We start from the raw sequence: 20854 nt of genomic DNA, 5'->3' as shown, positions 1-20854 counted from the left end.
GGCAGGTCCTGGACAGGACGTAGTGACCCGCGTTAAGGAAATGTGTGTGCCGCCAGCGGTAAAAGTGTTTTTCTTCCGTTTACACACTGCGACCTTACCAGTGAAGGTAAGCCTTCAGGAGCGGGGCATGTACGTTCCTTGGGGTGTCAATTGTTTGTTGTGTCGACAGCCTGAGACTATTGAGCATGCGCTCCTGCATTGCTGGGACGCTGTCTTTTTTTGGGATGCTTCACAACGGACCCTGAAAAAAGTTATGTGCATTGATGAATACACCATTCGCTTTCTTCCCGTGGAGAAAGGTGAAACTGTGCCTTAGGATCTGTTTATGGCCCTTGGATTCTACGGTCTGTGGAGGTCCTGTATGGCGGTACGGCATGCCGAAGTCCGCCCAAAGTCAGCGCGTTTATTTTTTATTGAAGTTGTTTTGCAGGTCAATAGTGTTTTAGAAATGAGTGAGACCCCGCCCACGTGGGTGGGCTTGTTAGATGGCTTAATAGGTATGAAGGAGTTTTAAGGATCGTTACGGCCCCAGGTAAGGGCACGTGGCGTTTTAGCCCCAGTGTCTTGTGAGTGTTTTGTGTGTATTGCGTATTTTGTGCAAATAAAGAAAAAAAAAAGGCGACAGTAGCGTTGTTTTCTAACGCGCTCTCTTGCTGACCGGTCGGACGTTGGTTCGAATCCCTCAGAACACTCTTTGCTTGTATTAGTTTTTAATATTTTAAATATTTTTAACCTTCTTTAGTAGTTATTATTATTTAAAATATTTTTTTTTCTCGCCTTGTGTTATTTTTTATTATTTTAAGTATGTTTTCTCGTCTTTTTGTATTCGTTTTTATAATTTTAAATATTTTTTTCTCACCTTCTTGTATTAGTTTTTATGATTTTAAGTATTTTTTCTCTAATTTTTTATTAGAATTTATTCTTTTACATATTTTCTATGTTTTGTTTTAAAAGTTTCAAGTTCGTCGAACTTCGAAAGACGGGCGGGCGGTTTCATTTGGATTCAAGCCGTGATGTACATTCGTAATTTTTTCCTCAAATTTCGACATGCGGTGCCGCATTCCTTGCGAAAGACAATGCCGTTTATTTTAATGTTCTGGCATGCTTAATTTTAAAGATATAAATTCCCGAAGGAGCAAGCAAGGACGACGGGTTTTTGACAATTGTCGTTTGCGCCATATTTGAAGCGCGCTATAGCAGAAGCTTTTTATGGTAGAGATGTTAAACTTTTTAAGACTTATCTACGAATAGCCTAGGTAAGTGTCGTCGTCAGATAAGAATATTGCTCTTCAAGATGAGTTTCCAATAAATGTCCAAACATATATATACGGGCAATTATGCATAAAACTCGGTCATTGTTTTCGTCTAAATTGTTTGAGGTATCGCAATTAAATTAACACCACAGACAGTACATATTATTGCCATCTGCAGAATACTAAATAATGTATTGTTTTTTTCACGTTGACGAATAAATTAACTCATGGGGGAATTTTTCAAATATTGTTCAAGTTCAGCACGTCAATAAAAAAACAAAAAAAAAAAAAAAAAAACGTTTTTTTCCTAGTTTTACGTTTCTGGGACGTGTTCCTTTCAGCCTGTGCACATTTTGGTAGGAAAGGCTTGTTTCCAAGTTCTGGGCCTCTGAATCTGCAAGATTACAACCCTTCCGGCAGATTTTTGATAGTTTATTTTTTCTCGCCAGATTTTTATTTTCGCATTTATTGTTATGTTTCATTATTTTTTTATTAACGGCGCAGCTATTTAGGTCGCAAAGACGTAGCTTTGAACTTCCGAACCACTAAGTATGTGACGACTAGTGCCTTCTGACAACGAGTTTCAAACAACGACCATCTACGCGATATTTTATGCAGTGAAGAGCGATAGTAGCTATCCATATGCATAAATAATTTCAGATTAAAATAAGCTCGACCATGCCCTCTGTCCCCACATTGTTTTCTTGAAAGGGCAACTCCGCTCAATTTTGAAAATTTGGAGTTAGTGGATGGTGTTACCTTGCAAAGCTCTCATAAACGACCCTGCATACTCTTTTCCTCGAAAAGTCAATTAATTTCCGAATAATCTTGAAAGAAGCAAAATCGCAAAACGAAACCGAAACTTCGGCAAGGATGGTCAACACTATCGTCAGCGTCTACGGTCGACGTCGAGAGCATGCACACACCACGTGGGATACAAAGGGTCACGTGGCCTTCCGCACGGACCGGCGCTGCACACACGTCGTCTGCATCGCATCGGCTGCACAGGACGGCTCCCGCTTCATTTCCGTTGTGAACCGAAACACACAACGAGGTGAGTTCTTGCCAAGGTATGTTTTGTACGGAATTGTAGTAGATGCAAGCCGGGCCTGTAGCCGCCGTCCTATCTTATTTTATGCGGGAAAGCCAGTGCAATCACAAGCTTGTCAACGCTACGTTCTCGTGCACGCTGCACGCGCTTGCACGCTGGGAGTGCTGTATTTCTAACCTGAACGGGTCTGAGGAAGGACTGTTGCAACGTAGTGAGCATGTGTGGCTTCTGTTCGTTGTTCTAATAACTTGTGTGGTGCGACCGTTCGTTGTTCTAAATTCCGATTACGTAGTTCCAATAGCCCCCGTGTATATGAACCCATGCAACCCTCCGATAGAAACGACTGCGTTGTTGCGTATGAGCGACTGCCAGTCTTTCAGGAGACAGTGAACGTACGCATCGTGCATCGTGTTAACATTGCCCCGCGAGAAAGATACATCTCGAAAGCCCGCGATCACGTAGTGAAAACGTGTTCTGGTTGCATGAGCAATCGCTCAACACTTGTCTAAGCCAAAGCGATGTGCTGGAGTAATATTTGATTGCATATGTTGCCGACGTAAAATCGCGTTAGCCACTCAATTTTCTGGCTGTCGAGATCTGAACACGATGGAGCCACCGCTGAGCCGTCTGCTGTCGGGGAAGCTGTGCCGCGTGCGAAGATCGACGGCACGGCGTCGGGCTTCAGCTTCGCGTACTTCGTCGAGAAGCCACAGTCAGCTAACACGCGCATATTTCGCTCGTAACATTCGGGCAAGGAGTGATCGGAACAGATCAATATCCTGGCAGTTGGCGACAAGGACTTCTCGTTGTCCCATAGGTACAGGGCGTCCGTCCAAAGTTTCCGCCGTTCAATGTCGCCAGGAAACCTGTGGAAGAGAGGACTCCTGGGCTGTTTAGCTGGTAGTTCGCGCAGCCAGCGACACAACAACGTGAGCCTCTGCCTTTGCGCTTTCTGCCAGCCATTGCAAAGGCGCACCAGGAACAAACCTACGCGCCTCTTGCCTAAATAAAACACGAAACAACGAAAGATGAACACGGCACAACCAGCACAACGGCAAAGACGCAACCGGAGCCTCCGCGTTCGCTCGCAGATCACGTGGACACCGCCTCCGAAGTAGAGTAGGTGGAGTCACAATAGTTGGGAGAGTCAGAAAGCAGAGTGACCGCCGGAGGCGCCGAGCGTGGCGCCGCCTGTGGGATTTTTACCTCGAAACGAAAAAACGAAGAAACCACCTGCGCATGCTATAGACGTCACTGACGGTGGAAGCGGCGGAAGCAGATCGGTGGAAGTGCAGTGTTGGCTGCGCCGCACGTTCCCGCTATAGTTAGCCGATTTTATTACTTTCGCGCTTGTATAACTTTTTTAGACGGGATGCAATTCCAATATTTGACTTGTAACCTTTCTAGATTATACTGAACAGAATTACATTGTTTTCTCAGTAGCAAAAATTGAACGGAGTTGCCCTTTAACAGTCCGAAATACCCCCCCCCCCCTCCCCCCCCCCCCTTTTTTTTTTGTCCCCAGTTTTTCCTCTTCCGACGCCACATGTATGTATAGAACGCTCCTCGACCTCGAGTTGTGTCGGCTTCTGTGCTTTTTGCTCGGCGTTCCTTCCGTCCCGGCAAATAAACCTCCAGAGCAATTACAAACCAAAAAATTGTCAAGGTGCAGGCGAGCTGGTGTATGTTGATCATGACGCAAAATCCCGAGACTCCGAATGAAATTCGCAAGAACTAGTGTAACAAGAAAAAACAAAAAGGGGACGAGACAACGTCTCAAACTCAGCTGAGTTGAGTTGGAGACGTTATCCTGAGCTGACTTTTCAGCTGAGTTGAGTTTAAAATGTTATCCTGACCTGACCTTGAGGCGTTCTCCTGTCCCCTTTTTTCTGTCCTCTAATACTTTTTCTTTGAAATTTCATCCCCAGTCTCAGGATTTTGCATCATGTACACACTAAACTTACTATATACCAGCGTCACTCGGGCGGCGTTCGATCGGATTACTACCAGCGTGCAATGGGGTAGGGAGGCAGTTTGCCAGATCGCTTCAAGGTTTTTCTGAGCCTCAACCACCTGCCTGCCCTGGCCGTTTCGAACTGGATGAGTATCGTAAAACAGTGTATTCGTGTGATCACTACTTCGTGATGCACGTTAATGACCCCCCCCCCCCCCCCAAGGCTGGCGGTCACAATTACTGATCTATGGTCCCACGGCACTGTGCACTGGCAAACATTCCAGCACTTGTCGGCTCATTTAATTGCCTGACCAACTTCGCACAGTCTAAATATCACACCCGAACTTTTCTAAACCTGATTTCGTGAAAACCACTGAGGCGTGAAACTATTATTTGAATCTGAAACTGTGGAGGAACATGAAAACCGGACTTCGAACTTTGCGCACTTGGAATTTAAAGAAATTTAAAACCTTCTAAGTTTTTTTAGAGTTTAGCCCTAAAAGTAATTGAAACCTTTGAATTTTCGACCTTTATGTAGAAATAAATTCGAAATCTTCGAACTTATCGACCTTTATGTCAATAAAAATTCGAAACGTTCGAATTTTCGATATTTAGATCCAAATAAATTTGAAATCTTCGCATTTTCGAACTTCAGATTTAAAAAAAATCGAAATGTTCGAAGTTTTCGAAATTTAGATCCCAAGAAGTTCTAAATTTTCGATTCTCTCGAATTTCAAGTTAGGAAAGTTCGAAATCTTCGAATCTCTCGAACCTCAAGTAAAAAAAATATTCGAAATAATGCAATCCAATTTTTTAGAAACCGTGAAAGCATCAAACTTTTCGATTTCGAAACTTCACGGTGTTCAAAAGTTGCGAACTGTTTGATTTCGAACCTCGGTACGGTCGAAAATATCGAAATATTTCGAAATTGAACCTAATTCAGTTCGAAAATATCGAAACCTTTCGCATTCAAACCTAGAGTGGTTCGCGGCATCCCTGGTTATGACTTTGTCAACATTGCTTGAAGCCTATTCCAATTGTAAAATAAAATATCAAAGGTGTCTTCAGGGAACGTGCTTGCATGACATGAAGTGTCACAGCTTTGAGACCACAGCACCATACGCGGGCACAATGTCCGCCCATATCAAAATTGAACTGGGCGGTGTTTTTAAATACAATATTTAGCATTATTTCGCGCATTTAGTTCCCGGAAATTAGCAGCAGATTCGGGAAGTTGAAGGTTAGTGGCATTTTTTTTCATAACTGGCACAAATCATGACAATAGGTTTCTCTAGTCATTTAGTTGCACATTCACAAGACATATTATAATTTATGTTACAAAATTATCAAACCTGCGTCGTTTCTGTAACCATCGGTTCGAGACAGGTTCTCTGTCGCTCGGTTAACAAGTCTTCATTCAACGCAGTAGCGTACTTAAACAACCCGCCGGTCAATCTTCTCCTCTGCTACACCATTGTAAAATTTCATTACGAGCTTGAATCATCGCGATATGTGTTATAGGCCTTCAAGCGATAAGAATAGTTTCAGAATTTAACTGTAAAAAGTTGATTCTCAAATATATTCTTTTTGTTTTACAAGAAATTATTACCGCCCTCTGAGTACCTATTCATTCAACCATAATAACGTAAAAACGCAACATGAGTAAACAACGGGCAAGGGGAGCACAGCGTCATGCACGAAGCCCGAGAACCCCGGGCAATTGGCGCCTCGCAGTCGCGCCCAGCCGGAGCGCCGGCAACCCGGCCGTGGCCGTGGGGCAGGCTGCGCGACGTTGCGGCGCCGGGCGCCGCCGACCTCTACTTCTCAGTGTAAGCAGGCACACGGCACATAGCGAATTGTACGAACCCTATTGAAAATAATCCTAAAGGGCCCATCAGCCTTGAAGGATTATGGGACCGCACAGGCCTTCAAAACCCTTCAAAAATACCCTTCAGGTATACCCCTCAGAAAAAACCCTCCAGCCCCACAGCCCTTCAACCCAAACCCCTTAGCCCATCAACCCTTTAGACGCCCAAATGACTGTGAACCATAGACAAAAATTCAGTTCAAAAGGTTATTGAAAATTTATTGCGGACATTGGAGTTTACATGCACATTAAAACTCAAAAAGCGATAAAAAACAACGCTTGTTCAAACCTGGGCGCAAGCAGCTGTCGACGAAAGAGATCATATCAAATAGGAACAACTAACTTCTTTACCACAACGAAAATATCTTTCAAAGTACTCACAACGCCGTTGGGTAAATTCCTGATATACGGTAGTTTAGCTAATAAAACGAAGCAGGTGCACCTCACGTACTCATACACAGTCTCAGTAAGCACGTTTAGCGAAAACCACGAACTCGCAAGCGGATCCCGTCACCATTGAGAAATTCCGAGCACTGTCACGGTTTCGTCCACGATGTTGTCGGGGCGGTGTCTTCCGCGTATTTTTCGCTCGCTGCATGCTTCTGAAGCCGGTCGGACGAAGAGGCGCAAGGTACAAGGCGGGATAGCGGCCGTCATCCACCGTCCCAGGATCCCAGGACCCACAGTGCTATGATCCCGGTGCGCAGGCACTGCGAGTAGGCCGACACCGGCCACCATCTCCTTGAATGCGCTGAACACGATGGTGCTCGAGCGGTGCTGAAGGCGGCCAACGCCGAACTGGGGTTCACCTGCGGAACCAAGGAAGAAACGGCACGGATTAAAACAGACCAAGGGGCGAGCCCTCAAAGCAGTGCTTACCTTTCGGGATGTAGGAAACCGGTCCCTTCCAGATCTCCATGGCGGTGAGAAACAAACCGCCCACGAGCGGAAAGAAAATGGCTATAGCGGCCTCCTGACTTCTTCGGCTTCCTCACACCACTCTCTCCCGCCGACCATTGGAGAAGCTTGCTGTCCGGAACTGGCGGTATTGCACCCTCTCCCCATTGCCGGGCGGAGAGAAGGGCAGTGTGTGTGTGTAGGCATTGTAAAAGGGGGGGGGGGGGGGTGGATATGAGTTGTCTGTTCGTGTTTCTGGCGACGACGAAAAAGAGAGGACTTCCGACTCTAATGAAAAGCAAAATGTTTTTTTTTCTCCTCTTTGTGGACCGTCCCCCGCGGGGAAACCGGTTCCCGGCACCAGTCGCTGCCGCTTCGCCCTCGGAATGTCCCCAGCGTCCCTGAATTTGGGCAACGCGCTGCTGTCGGCTTGCCCTTTTTTATTCTTATTAGTGCAACGAGTAAAGCTTGTTCGTCCTCAAAACGCCCCTCGGCCAACAACACTCGGCCCGCGCCTTGTCAGTTCTCCACATGGGGCGATCGAACCCGTAGCCCCCTTGGCGACCGAACACCCGGTCAGTGACAGACGGGACGAGGAGCCCAGTTGTGTTTGATAGAAGAGCAGTAATAAAAAAAAACTGACCGTACACACATACGATCGATATTCTCCAGATAATTATTTAGTTTCCCTTTGTGAACAATACGTAGCTATGCTCTAATTCTGCGACATGCATTTTCTCCACCTACGCCGTGTCCCCACAGACATCTCAAGAAGCCTGAAAGTTTTCCCGATCCCATTAGAAAGGTTCTTGACAGGCTTTCAGACATTTCAAGGCATTGTAAAAGGGTCTTCAGACATTTCAGGAGAGCCTCTGACGGGGCCAACGGACCCAACAGGAAATATCGGTGCACCTTTCAAACATCACAAGAACCCCTGAAGTCCCCTTCACACCCTTTAAAGAATCCCTGAAGTCCCCTCAGACCGATTTTCAATAGGGAATCCTGTGGAGCCAGTAAATTCATTGGAGTGAGACACGTGGGTAGGCCAGGGCGACCCGGGTCGCGCGGGGACTGCAGGCGGGCGCATTTAGAAGCCACGCGTGAACCTGGCATTTCGCATCGGCATGAGCCTTTTTGGAACTGTTTTTCGTAAAAGCAAGCATCATCTTTACGTGTCTATAACCTCACCGGGTTCTTGCGACATCTCGCCCTGCTCCTGGAGTTTCCACAAAAACTAAACGTCGCTACTGCTGCGCGAAAGACTGCCACATTCGCGAAGGTGATTCAAGCGTCAAACTTTACCGCTACCCTTCAAGATCTGGGGAAGCGACACGGCGATGGAAGTGGAATACTGCAGTGCGACGCATCAAGTAAGTGAATTTTTTATTATGCGTTGAAGTGAACGAAAATACATGTGCAGGTTTGGAAAGTGGTCTGACAAACTGGTTTTGCACACTACTCGGCAAAACAACAAATTTATTCAAGTTGTTTTACGAGTCTCTGAAACAGCCACATAGAAAAATACGGTAAGAAAAATCGGGCCAATTGTTGCTTCGCTGTGACATCGAGGATCAGAGGATCAGGTCTTGAAGCGAGATACCCGTCGCCACGTTCCGGTACTCGTAGTTGAAGGCGTGCATTTTGTTGCGACCGCGCAAGCCGTTCGGCACGCGCGGTCGCAACCAAAATCTTCGGAACCTGCGAGTTTTCAAGTAGTGGACTTTCGTAGAAAAAATGTTTCGTTCGCTTCGGCTACCAAATTTAATCCCCAGTACGGTAACAAATGTGACGGTGAGCAAAAATAGGATGCAAAAGGTTTTTTTTAGAAAAAGCTCATGCGAAGCGTTAATATCCTTCTCACACGTGCACGTTGTTGCCTGTAACCTTTTTAAACCAGTCTTATGTACTGTTCTCTAGCGTGCAGAGTTCGGTTCTAATTAATCACGCTTTATTCTAGTGTCGTGGGGGCGTCGGGAGAAGAAGAGGACGGCCGAGCGAGGCGCGAGCGGGGGCCAGCCGGCGAGGAAAGAGGAAGAGCGTGCTGCACGAGACCCGGGCCAGGGAGGAACGATAGAGCTGTTCTGGCTGGTCCGGCCCATGTTGGTCCCCGGGGCATTCCACCAGCGAGGTTCGGGTCAGGACTGGCGGAAATGGCGAGCCCTGGAAATACCGTCCTACGCCATGACGATCCAGGAGTGGTTCCGCAGCGAGACTCTGACTGTGATAGAACGGAACAGCTAGCCTACGCAGCGCTGGCGTGGGAAGGACGATCCGGAGGCCTGGACACGGACTCCGACTGTGAGCTATGAACGATGGGAAACAACTAGGGTCGGCGGGTTCGGACTGCCGACTCTCGAAGACGGGCAACCGGGAAGTGCAGTAAACTGATTCGCTGCCTCCTCGTTGTGTTGTGTCACTTCCTGGGAGACGAGCGAAGACAGACCGATCGGGCGGCGAGTATTATAGAGCCACCCCACAAGTGGTCAAGACAACTCATGCTGGTGTTGAAATGACAACTCTAGAATAGTTTCTAAACATTTCGACCTATCAAGGCTCCGGCCTGACGGGAAGACTGGCCGCCCCATTAACAGTCACCTCCGCTTGTGGAGCTGAATGCAGCACTCTCGTGGCTCCGCCTGGCCATTCCCGACTGGCTATCATGCACTTGCGCTATCTTGCCCGAACGACACATAGAAGCATGCTATCGCACAATGTAAAATATCTCACTCGAAGCTTTGATCGATCATGACACCGCCTTTGTTGCACTTTTTGAGTGATGACTGATATGCGAAAGGTACGGCGAGGTGCGCGGAAAGATAAAATGGTTTGTTCGACTGGGTGCTGATGAGTATAATGCGAGTCACTTAATTTTGTCGCAGCCGTGCGAACGTTATAGTTGACGCAATCATAAAATTCTATGCCACCGACACCAACTTGGCAACCGGAGCCGAAATCCACACGAGCCTTTCTATGCCACAGAGAGAGGAGCGCTAACAGTTTGGAGCGCTTACCCGGGTCCGTATCATTTCGTCGAAACTCGTTTCGTGGAATTACGTTTCGTGGACAACTTTTCGTGGACACACGTTTCATGGACACACGTTTCGTGGACAGTGTGATGTTTCCTCGACAGCACCACCGTAAAACGTTTCGTCGACAAACTTTTTTTTTTTTTTTGCGGTTCCGAAAGGAATGTTGGAAACTTAAGGTACATGCACTTGCAACAAATGAAAAAGACGATGCCAATCGCAGTTGCTCTCCAAGGTGAGCAACTGCGCTATGCTCTCGCTCTCATCCACTGATCGCTCTCATCCGTGTCAGATGGAAAAGCAAGAGCGCGCAGGACTTCGCGCGCGGCCTATTAGGATATTTGTAAGTTCCGATGCCCGCTTATAGAACCGAAAGTTACCGAAAGTCTGCCGGGAAGCGAAGACCGAACGCCGAGGAGAGACGAAAGCGACCTACCCCCCCCCCCCCTCCACCATAATCCCTCTGCCCTCCACACCTGGTTGAGACATTGCAGAGGGCGCAGGCAAGGAGGAGCCTGCAAGAACAACCTTCCCACCCTTTCCTCCTCCACCCTCCACAGGACGCAGCGCGCTTACATGGCGGAGGAGCAGACAAGCGACACCCAAACCAACCCTGGACACCGAACAGTACTTGCGAAGCGGGAGTCTCCTCGCCCACTAAGATTTTGGTTGCGATCGTGCGTGCCGAACGGCTCGCGCGTTTGCAACCAAATGCACGCCTACAACTACGATTACTGGAGCGGGGCGACGGGCATCTCGCTTGAATACCTGATCGCCTGATCCCCGATGTCACAGCGAAGCAACAATCGCTTCGCTTTTTCCCACCGTATTTCTCTATGTGGCTGTTTCAGAGACTCGTAAAACAACTTGTATAAATATGTTATTTTGCCGAGTAGTCTCCAAAACGAGTTTGTCAGACAACTTTCCAAACCTCCACATCTATATTCGTTCACTTCAAAAATTAATGTAAAATTCACTTACTTGATGCGTCGCACTGCAGTAATCCACTTCTGTCGCCGTTTCGCTTCCTAAAATCTTCAAGGGAAGCGGTAAAGGTTGACGCTTCAATCACCTTCGCGACTGTGGCAGTCGCGAAATAGCGACTGCCACAGTCGCTACTTCGCGCAGCAGTAGCGTCGTTTATTTTTTGGGGAAACTCTACGAGTAGGCGAAATGTCACAGGAACCCGGTGAGGTCATATAGACGTGAAGTTGAGACTTACTTTGGTTCCAAAAAGGCTCACACCGATCCGAAATGCCACGTTCACACGCGGTTTCTAAATGCGCCCGCCGGCAGTTCCCTCGACCCGGGTCGCCCTGGCGTACCCACGTGTCTCACTCCAATGAACTTACTGGCTCCACGGGTTGCGTAGAATTCGCCGTGTTCCGTGTGCCTGCTTTCACTGAGAAGTACAACGTCACGGCGCCTGCCCCACGGCCACGGCGGAGTTGCCGGCGCTCCGGCTGGGCGCGACTGCGAGGCGCCAATTGCTCGGGCTCCTCGGGCTTCGTGCATGACGCTGTGCTCCCCTTACCCGTTTTTTACTCATGCTGCGTTCTTACGTTATTATGGTTGAATACATGGGTACTCCAACGAGGTAGAGGGGCTTAGAGTGATAAACCGGAAGTTCGGAAGTGGCACCCGCCATATTTTACGCAAATGTGACCACTCGTCACGTGACCTCCCAAGAACCGTGACGTCACAGGTAAGATGGCAGCGCCCAGAGCTGGTGGATGCGAGTTTGTTCGGTGCGCGGTAGCCGTAATGTGCAGCTGCTTTCCGACGACTTCGGGCTTCTTCGTGCTCGCTGACGCAGGTATAATGTGAAAATATGAAGGAATGAGACTTTATACCGTTTTTGCGCAAGATCGCTCTGGATCATCTGGATATTAACGCCTGTGAGACAGCATCAGCTCTGCATCGCCGTACCGGTGCTCGGATTCCGGGATGCGTCCGAGGACCGATAGAACTTTGAGAGCTTTTAACATGAAATTTTCGCATTCTCTTAGCTTTGTTTGAACGTTGAAATATCTGAGAATCTACGCGAAATGTATACGTCGCGTTAGGGCCTAAGGGAAGTTATTTCAGCCCTCCGTCACCGAACAACCATAGCAACTTTTAGAGAGGAAGCTCCTGCGATTCTTTTGTGCTAATCCACGATTCTACATTCGATCGCTTTTCTTCCCTTTTTTTTTGTGTGTGTGAGTGCGAAGTGCACCCTTATTTTCAGCTACGAGGATGGCGTTTTATTGACTATGGGGAAGAATAAATCGTTGCAGGCACCTGCTTCAAAGCTATTCGACTTGCTATAAGAACAACTGTTTTGGTGCATGCATAGATTAACTGCGCATTTTTTCAGTTTTGTAGGATTTATTTCAGCTATACTCTTTTCCATCAAGAGTGCATTGTATTAGTCGGTCAATTATTTAATTGTTCTAATTACCTGGATAAGATGATTCATATTTGTGTTCATCCCTTGCCTGGAGAGCAGTCTTGTTGAAAAATGTTGACTACCATTCTTTTCGGTCTCTTGAATAGACTCTTTTTAAAAGTGTGGGCTGTCTATACTTCGCATCACCGTAACTTGGAAAAAGCCAACCGCCACAGCCCCCTTGAGCCAATCAGAGAGACGGAGCGAAGGTGTGTGACAAATCTGTGCAGACGAGCACTCTGGTTATATGTTGTCATGTTCCTCTCTCCAATGTGTGTATTGACTCACCAAGACCGTAGCCTTTGCCGTCTGCCAAATTCTGATGAAACAAATTACAGTAGCTACTACTTTAATTACCCCAGGCTTTCAGACTTCGGGCATTTGTTCGACAAGAATGCTATGTCCGCCATCCCTGTGAATTCGGCTCAGCACGTATTGGACTCGAATGCTGCATTAGCGTTCGACGTGAACTGGGGCCCATTCGTGTGCTTTATGCCGAAAAAAATGGTGACAGTTGTGTTGCTTGATAAGGTTCTGCAAAGGGTCTATTGCGTCATACATATAGGAAGTGTCATGCTATATAACAATGCATCAACACATACTATTAAACTATATGCTCAGAGGTGTGTTTGTTTTTCCATTTAACAAGTTACAGCAGTGTGCTTTAATGCTATTATCATGTGTGTAGTTTTAAGTATCCTCTCTGCAATGCCTACGAAGGCCCCTGGAAGGAATACATTAATAAATAACATTTTCACATCACTGGAGTTGGTTTTCGGATGCACCACATGTTCAGGAAAGGTTGAACGAGTGCAGCCCCTTGCAAGAAGTCTGCCAGTCTGGTATGACCCCTTAATTATTATTGAAGGGTCAGAGATGCGAGTGTCCTCGTAAGGTCCAGAGCGTGCAGTGGACACAATTCTCGGTGTGTAGACTCTCAAGGCATGAAGGCAAGTGGAAATATGTTTATCTGGTTAGTGTATCAAATATGTTTATTTCCACTTGATTACATAATTATTGATTCTTAGGAAATGGTTCCATAACGAGTTCTTTCTGCGACAGTCTCGTGTCAGGCGTTCAGTCGTAGTACTGTGGACCTTGTTGTCGGATGACGCTCCTGGCACGTCGGTGTTCAGTTTGGTCGAGTGGCAACTTTGACCGACTGATGCTGTCTTGTAATCATACGTCATGTGCGGCCACTGACGTCTCATGCACTGAAGCTGAGGGGCTGGCTTCTAATCCGAAAATTTTCCTGGTAGTTTTCGGCATCAATGTAGCAAGCTCGGGCATGTATTGCTTACGTGGCTGTGCCTTTGGCTGTACCGTTGACTTGAAAGCTGGCAACAATTTTTGTTTGCTATCCAAGTCTGGTGATGCTTGCAGTTCACTTTTGAGAGCAACCAACCATTATATTCCTTCAAGTCACTCAGGGGCATTCTCCCTCAAAGTTGGAAATGGTGTGCTTCGTGGAGTGGGCACAGAAAATTGGTGTCAGCAAATTTTTAGGTATTGTCCTTGGACGACAACCGACACCAAATCCACTGTCACTGCATCGTTGCTCACCTGCTTTGCCGTGCTTACCTCTTGTTGACGTGATGGACATGAGGAGCTTTGGGGTAATCAGGGATTCAGAATCTTCGATTCAGCACCTTCGGCATCAGGGACAAAGGTCGCCGAAGGTAATCCTTAATCTCCCGTGGTCACTCCTCGAGACGTAATCGAGGGTCGTTTGGCATGAACCCTCGCCGACCAATTCATTGCTTTGGTAGACGTGGTCGGCTTCATGCAGTGGTAGCAAAGTGGTTTTCGGTCGCACATTCGTATCACCTACGTTTTCCTCGGTGTACTTTGTTGAGCACAGACTTACACACGATGTCGGGAATGCTTCGGCGTTAGAGTGTCTCATTGAATTGCCGTTGAATACTAAGGGGCAGCCGGTGGCGGTCGTCGTGCCATTGTGGCGTAAGTTGCCCTTGGTTTGTCAGATGCCGCTTCGCTCGCAGAAGTCTCGGTTGAAATACCTGTCAAACTTGTTCCGAAACAATCTCGGCAATCAAAAAAAAAGCCGGGCAACTGATGGCAGGAAGTAGCTGCCTGATCTCCTCCCAGACAACGTCGTGGATGATGTCGTGGATGCCTGGGAGGCTGGCGTCGAAGTAGTAGCTGGACAACTCGAGTGTCGAGACGCCGGAAAGTTGTTCACAGTGGCAGGCTTGGGCATGCAGTGCACATTCCATGTTGGAAGCCTCAGTGATATGAACACTTCGACTGTTGTTGGGGGGTTGCGGACAAGGCTGCCGAAGGTGTTGTCTCTCACGTGAGGGGCATGGGATTCTTAGGTTGTCTTCTGTAGCATCAAGGTCGGCGTGGGCTTGGGCGTGGGCGCTCGATCAAGCGCAAAACATCCTCCACGAGTGCGGTGGCGCTCTCATTGGGGCAGTGTCCTGGACAGAATCAAGAATGCGGCTCTCTCTCGTTGATGTTGGCTGACGAATGCGCGCTTCAGCTCGATCTTGCAAACTTCCCATGACGTTAAGGAGGATCCATGGTTCTCAAACCAGCGCCGGCAGTTTCTTCCACGAGAAGTATAGGTTCTGCAGGAGCTGGTTGTCGGTCCACCCAATGTGGCAGGCAACACTGTCATATTGTTCAATCCAGTCCTTGACGTCTTCATACAGCTTGCGTGAAAAAGCATCGGAGTGTGATTTGCGACGGGCATGCAAACAATGGTGGGAGGGGATACGGTTTGCTGCTACAGGTTTGTCATTGTTGGCTTAGTCAGCTTCGGATTTTCTGACAGGAGACCGAATTCCGGTGGTTTTTCCTGGTAGCAGCAACTGGCTCGGATTTCAGGTGCTTCGTGGTGTATTTCCGAGGTTACTCCATGTGGTACTTGGTCGTCTTGCGGTTGTTCTGCCAGGCTCGGGTCAGGACTTTGCTTCCGGCTCGACAGGGGTATAAGACGCAGGATAGTCCGCCAGCCGTGTCCCATTATCGGGTAACTCGGCCGAAGAGCCGCCGGGTTCTCACAGAGTGAAGGGCTATGGGTAAAGTGCCCAGCACCTCCACCTGAAAATACGATTACAGCTGAGCATGACCTGCAGTGTCCAAGAATAGTGAATATTGATAGGAGATAGGACTGGAACAAGGATCCGTGACAGTATAACAAAACTCGCAGAAGAGAATCTATCCTGACCACTGAAGAAGCTGCATTGGTTTAGTGGCACTCTGTCCGAATAAATCCTCTCCTTCGGGGTTTGGCGACTGCCGTGGACGAACTGAACTGAAATGGATGTGGGACCACTTTTCTGGTAATGAGCCACTGCAGACTGTTGCCACAAAGCGGCGTGAGCTGGGTACGTAACACTCTCGATGAAATGTCCGGACAGCTTGCAATTCGCGTAACGAGTGTGGATGAAACGTTTGTGTTGACGAAACGTGCGACAGACCAGCGGGATCTATACCAACTGCAACACCTGTGCTCCGTGAAAGTGCACGTCTACGCCGGAACAATTTCGGAAGCAGCACAGCATCACCTAAAGCATGGCACAGGAACTACCAGCTTGAAGGCAGCTCTTCGGTGCGCCGCACACCTGTGCTCCGTGAAAGTGCACTTCTACGCCGGAACAATTTGTAAGCAGCACAGCATCATCCAGCACGGCACGGGAACTACCAGCTTCAAGGCACTTCCGGTGCGCCGCACAACCGAAGTGAGCCCTCGGTCATTTGATCGAAGCTGCACCGCGATTGCACACAGCTAAGCACGACTCACGCAATTTCCGTCGCTAAACTCTGTATCCATATATATTGCACACGCTTCACTGCAAACCTCGAAGATTCCGACGGTCAACGAGAGCACAGAAACGTCGCCTTACATTTTATCCTAGCGGTATCCCAATCAATCCGAGGTCCGAGCAACGTACGTCAGATTGTCTCTTCCGTGGCAATATCCCGGTTGGTCACCAGCGAAATGCACACGGTCACCACCGAAATGCACACCGTTCCTCCGTATTTTCACGTTATACCTACGTAAAACACCACGCTGAACTCTGAGCTCGCTTTCGACCGGCCTCATATGACGGCTTCCGCGTCTGAAATCAACTTGCCGAGACGAACGACAACCAACAAAGCATCCGACAAGCTCCGGCCCAGCTGGGGCCAGCCGCCGCATGGGCGCTGCCATCTTTTCTGTGACGTCACGTATTTGGTTTGGTCATGTGACGTGTGGTCAAATTTGCGTACAATGGCAGCCGCCTTATGGGGGTCACTTTCGAGTGCAGACCGGAACCCTGGTTTATCGCTCTAAGCCCCTCTACCTCGTTGGGGTACTCAGAGGGTGGTACGAATTTCTTGTAAAATAAAAAGAATATATTTGAGAATAAACTTTTTTACAATTAAACCCGAAAACACTTCTTATCGCTTGAAGGCCTTTCACACATGTCGCGATGATTCAAGCCCGCAATGAAATTTTACAATGGTGTAGCACAGGGCAAGATTGATCAGCAGGTCGTTGAAGTCTTGAAGTACGCTACTGCGTTGAATGAATACTTGCCAACCGAGCGACAGAGAACCTGTCTCGAACCGATGGTTACAGAAACGACGCGGGTTTGATAATTATGTAACATGAACTATAGTATTCCATGTGAATGTGCAACTAAATGACTAGAAAAACCGTTCGTCATAATTTCTGCCAGTTATGAAAAGAAAAATGCCACTCAACTTCAACTCTCCGAATGTGCTGCTTATTTCCGGCAATTAAACGCGGGAAATAATGCTAAATATTGTGTTTAAAAACACCGCCCAGATCAATTTTGATATGGGCGGACATTGTCCCCGCGTAAGGTGTTGTGGTCGCAAAGCTGTGACACTTCATGTCGTGCAAGCACGCACACCTAAAAGGACCATGAAGACACGTGCACCTTCGATATTTTATTTTACAATCGAAATAGGCTTCAGGCAATGTTTACAAAGTCATAACTAGGGATGCCGCGAACCTCCCACGGTTCGAATTCGAAAGGTTTCAATATTTTCAAACCGAATTGAGATTTGAATTCGAAATATATCGATATTTTCGACAGTACCGAGGTTCGAATTCGAAAAGTTCGCAACTTTCCAACACTGTGGAGTTTCGAAATCAAAAAGTTCGAAGCTTTCACGGTTTCTAAGAATTCAGATTCGACTATTTTATATATTTTTTTTACTTGAGTTAGGACCTAAAGTTAGAAACATGCGAAGATTTCAAGTTTCTTTGGATCTGAATTTCGAAAAATTCAAAAGTTTCAAATTTTTATAGACATAAAGTTAGATAAATTTGAAGATTTCAAATTTATTTTGACACAAAGTTCGAAAGGTCAAAGTTTCAATTTTCTTTTACACTCTTAAAAAAAAAAGGAGTCCAAAGGGAGTCACTGCTTCCATGACTCCCTTTGACACTTCACGACTCTCTTAGAGAGTCAATTTTTCGTGCGACTCTGTTTTGACTTTTTCCCTTCTCAACGGGAGTCACAGGTCAGCAGCATTTGCCATACCGAAAAAAACACTATGAATGCTGCTTCGCGGCGTCCAGCCGGCAACCCAAGCTCCGCTGTTTCCCTATGCACCTCTAGAAAGGGAGTTCGACACCATTTAGTTCAAAGCTTTGTCGACATTTTGTTTTTTAACAATAATGGTGAAAAAAAATTAAAAAGGAAAGGAAAAAATAAATAATGCACAAAGTTTCGTCGACATTCATTTTTCTTAAGAATAATTGTAAAAGAAAAAAAAATGTTTATCTTTTGCATCGAACCTGGGTTCGCTCCGTAAGAAGCGGGCATCTTTCCACATAGCTATACCTGCGAGTACTCGTTTTGAGAATTCGTTTTACACGAGATTCAACAAGTTTCGCGTCTTGCATATTATTCGAAACCGAATCCTGCGGCTGCATTTTACATATTTCTGGAACTGTCATGGGGTGCGTCTTTGGGAGTGAGTGAAGGTGCAGCAGCTTATTCAAGAGTATACTTCGTTTCAAACGTAGCATGCAACGCAGTCAAAGCTAGCGCACCGGTTTGCATCGCCGACCGTGTCTACTCTCACCCCATAAAATAGTGCGTCCCCTGCAAAAACACTTATAAAAAAAAAAAAAAATATGCATCCTTGGAGCTAGCAACTGATAATGGTGTTATGATTTCGACGGAGCACAAATTTTTTTAAATAAAAAGAAAAAGATACTGTAAACTACTTTAAAATGTTTTCGTTTTCGTCCATGCAACAGCCGCTGCGGGTTTTCGTGTTGTGTGGCACTGGCTGGTTTTGAGAAGATGGCGGCTTATGCAACAAGCTCAAGTACCTCTCCTGCTCGGATATTTTCAAAGATTTGTTGTGCGCAGACCTTGAAAGAGTGCAAGCAGGTGATCCTCAACGTGTACGCGAGTACAAGAACGCGTTTCCCGAAGAAGTCGGTCGTGAAGTCCTGGAGACGGTCAGTATCAACAACGGAGTTTGCGCCCTTACTGTCGCGAAGTACAAGGCGCAGTGTCTATCTGGCAAGCTGGCGTCCCCGAAGCGAAGACCTCGCCATGTAGAAGTTTCGAGCACGGGGACTGTCAAGCATGCCGAATTCACACACAACACCATTTGCCTGAAGGTGCATCGCAAGTACCCCGAGATTCCTACCTTTGACAGCTATTTCAAAATAAACTGTTCAGGCCACAACTATTGTCGATTAACGTCCTATTATAAATTTTGGGGCAAGGCTGTTATCAGTGAGATTCCTCATTCCACGCTGCACGAAAAAAAAAAAATAATATAACTCGGTGCTGCAGGCAAATAACACTTGCAAAGCGGCAGAGCAGATGGTAAAAATGTGGCCTCTCGGCGACTTACAAATAAATAGCAATAAGAAAGGAGGAATCGAAATATGCAGTTCGGCAATGCGCACAATCTTGCACAAAAAATATGTCTAAAAAAGAAAAAAAAAACTGCGCGTCTAGTGGGTTTGAACCACTGCCGCCGAGACGTCGGTATTGCCAGAGCAGCGCTACCACTCGTCCACGAAACGCGCTGAGGAACACATTTTGTTTTCTGTATTTTCATGCGCACCACTTCAGTACCTTTGACAGCTTTGCAAGCTATGTATAAAAATGGTTATAAGTGCCCATTTTGAGAACCACACCACCACACTGCGAGTTGAAGAAACGCCGAAAGCTCACGTCTCGCAGCGCCGCCTGTTGAATAACCATTAGACGAGTTTGCACACTGTGAAGGTAAGAGCGCTCACACCGAAGTGCTTTCTTTACAACGCCTACACACACACACACACACACAGAGCTTTTTAAGAGTCACTGATCGTAGCAATCGCATTTCAAAGACGCCGCGTTGTCGTAGACTGTTTTTCACCAGCTAGGTCCTGTAGAAATGAGGCCAAGGCCAAAGCTGGGGGATTCATCGCCGGAAACGTAAAGGAACCAAGCAAACGACGTGAGGCTCGCGGACTCGGTCGTGGGAGCCGACGACGTCCAAGCCACGATCCGAGCAGCCCTAGTAGCAGCCTTGCTTCCGAGAAGACTGTATATTCTTTCCGGCGGGCACACAAGACTCCGACAGCATGCTTGCGGCTGCTGTGGATTGCAGGAGGTGGCTAACAGGACGACCAATGCACAGAAAATAGGTTGATCACGACACAGCACGCAACGATTGTCGCCGCCATGTTGAAATAAACCAAGCTGAGACAGGCCAAGCTACAGTTTAGTCGTTTAGTACACAACGAAGCTGAGCCAGGCCAAGGTTCAGTTTAGTAAACAACCAACATACTTCATTACAAGGAATTAGATAAATGTTAAAACAAATTTTTTTACGTTTAAAAGTTCTAATGTATGTCGACTAAAACAGAAACATTCACGTTGCGTCAAATGTGTCGCCACCGTAACCAAAATCAAAAAAAAAAAAGCAAGCTTCAAACTTTCGGTCGGTTTTAGCTTCAGGCCTTTAGGCTTTAAAGAAAAAAACACCGAAGAACGTTCTCCGAAAAACAAAAAGTGTCCCAGGTGCCGCCGTGCCCATGGGGCCATGGAACCAGCTGTGGGTTTGAGTCTACTTGGTGAGTACTCGCCTATTCGCTTGACTTTTTCAGTGCTTTCTTTTCGGGGCGTTTGTGAAGTGTCCTTGTGTGTGTGTGCAGGAAGCGTGAAGGCGAACGCGGCGAACGTGTGGGGCTCCTTGTCTCACACGTGCTTTGCGCATGGGATGACCTTCGAGCTTTGCGAGCAGTCAGATTGCGGAAACGCACACAGAGGCGAAGGTCCCACCGAAGCCGGAGGGGGGGACGGAACTTCGTAAGTGTATCGGGAGCTTTATCTCGTGGATCGGTGGACAACACGAGTTCTATAAATCGGGTG

The sequence above is a fragment of the Ixodes scapularis genome, unplaced genomic scaffold (genome assembly GCF_016920785.2).
Source record: "Ixodes scapularis isolate PalLabHiFi unplaced genomic scaffold, ASM1692078v2 PGA_scaffold4__175_contigs__length_147842914, whole genome shotgun sequence".
Classification (NCBI taxonomy): Eukaryota; Metazoa; Arthropoda; class Arachnida; order Ixodida; family Ixodidae; genus Ixodes; species Ixodes scapularis.
The sequence above is the reverse complement of the archived record's forward strand: the minus strand, read 5'-3'. Positions refer to the sequence as shown.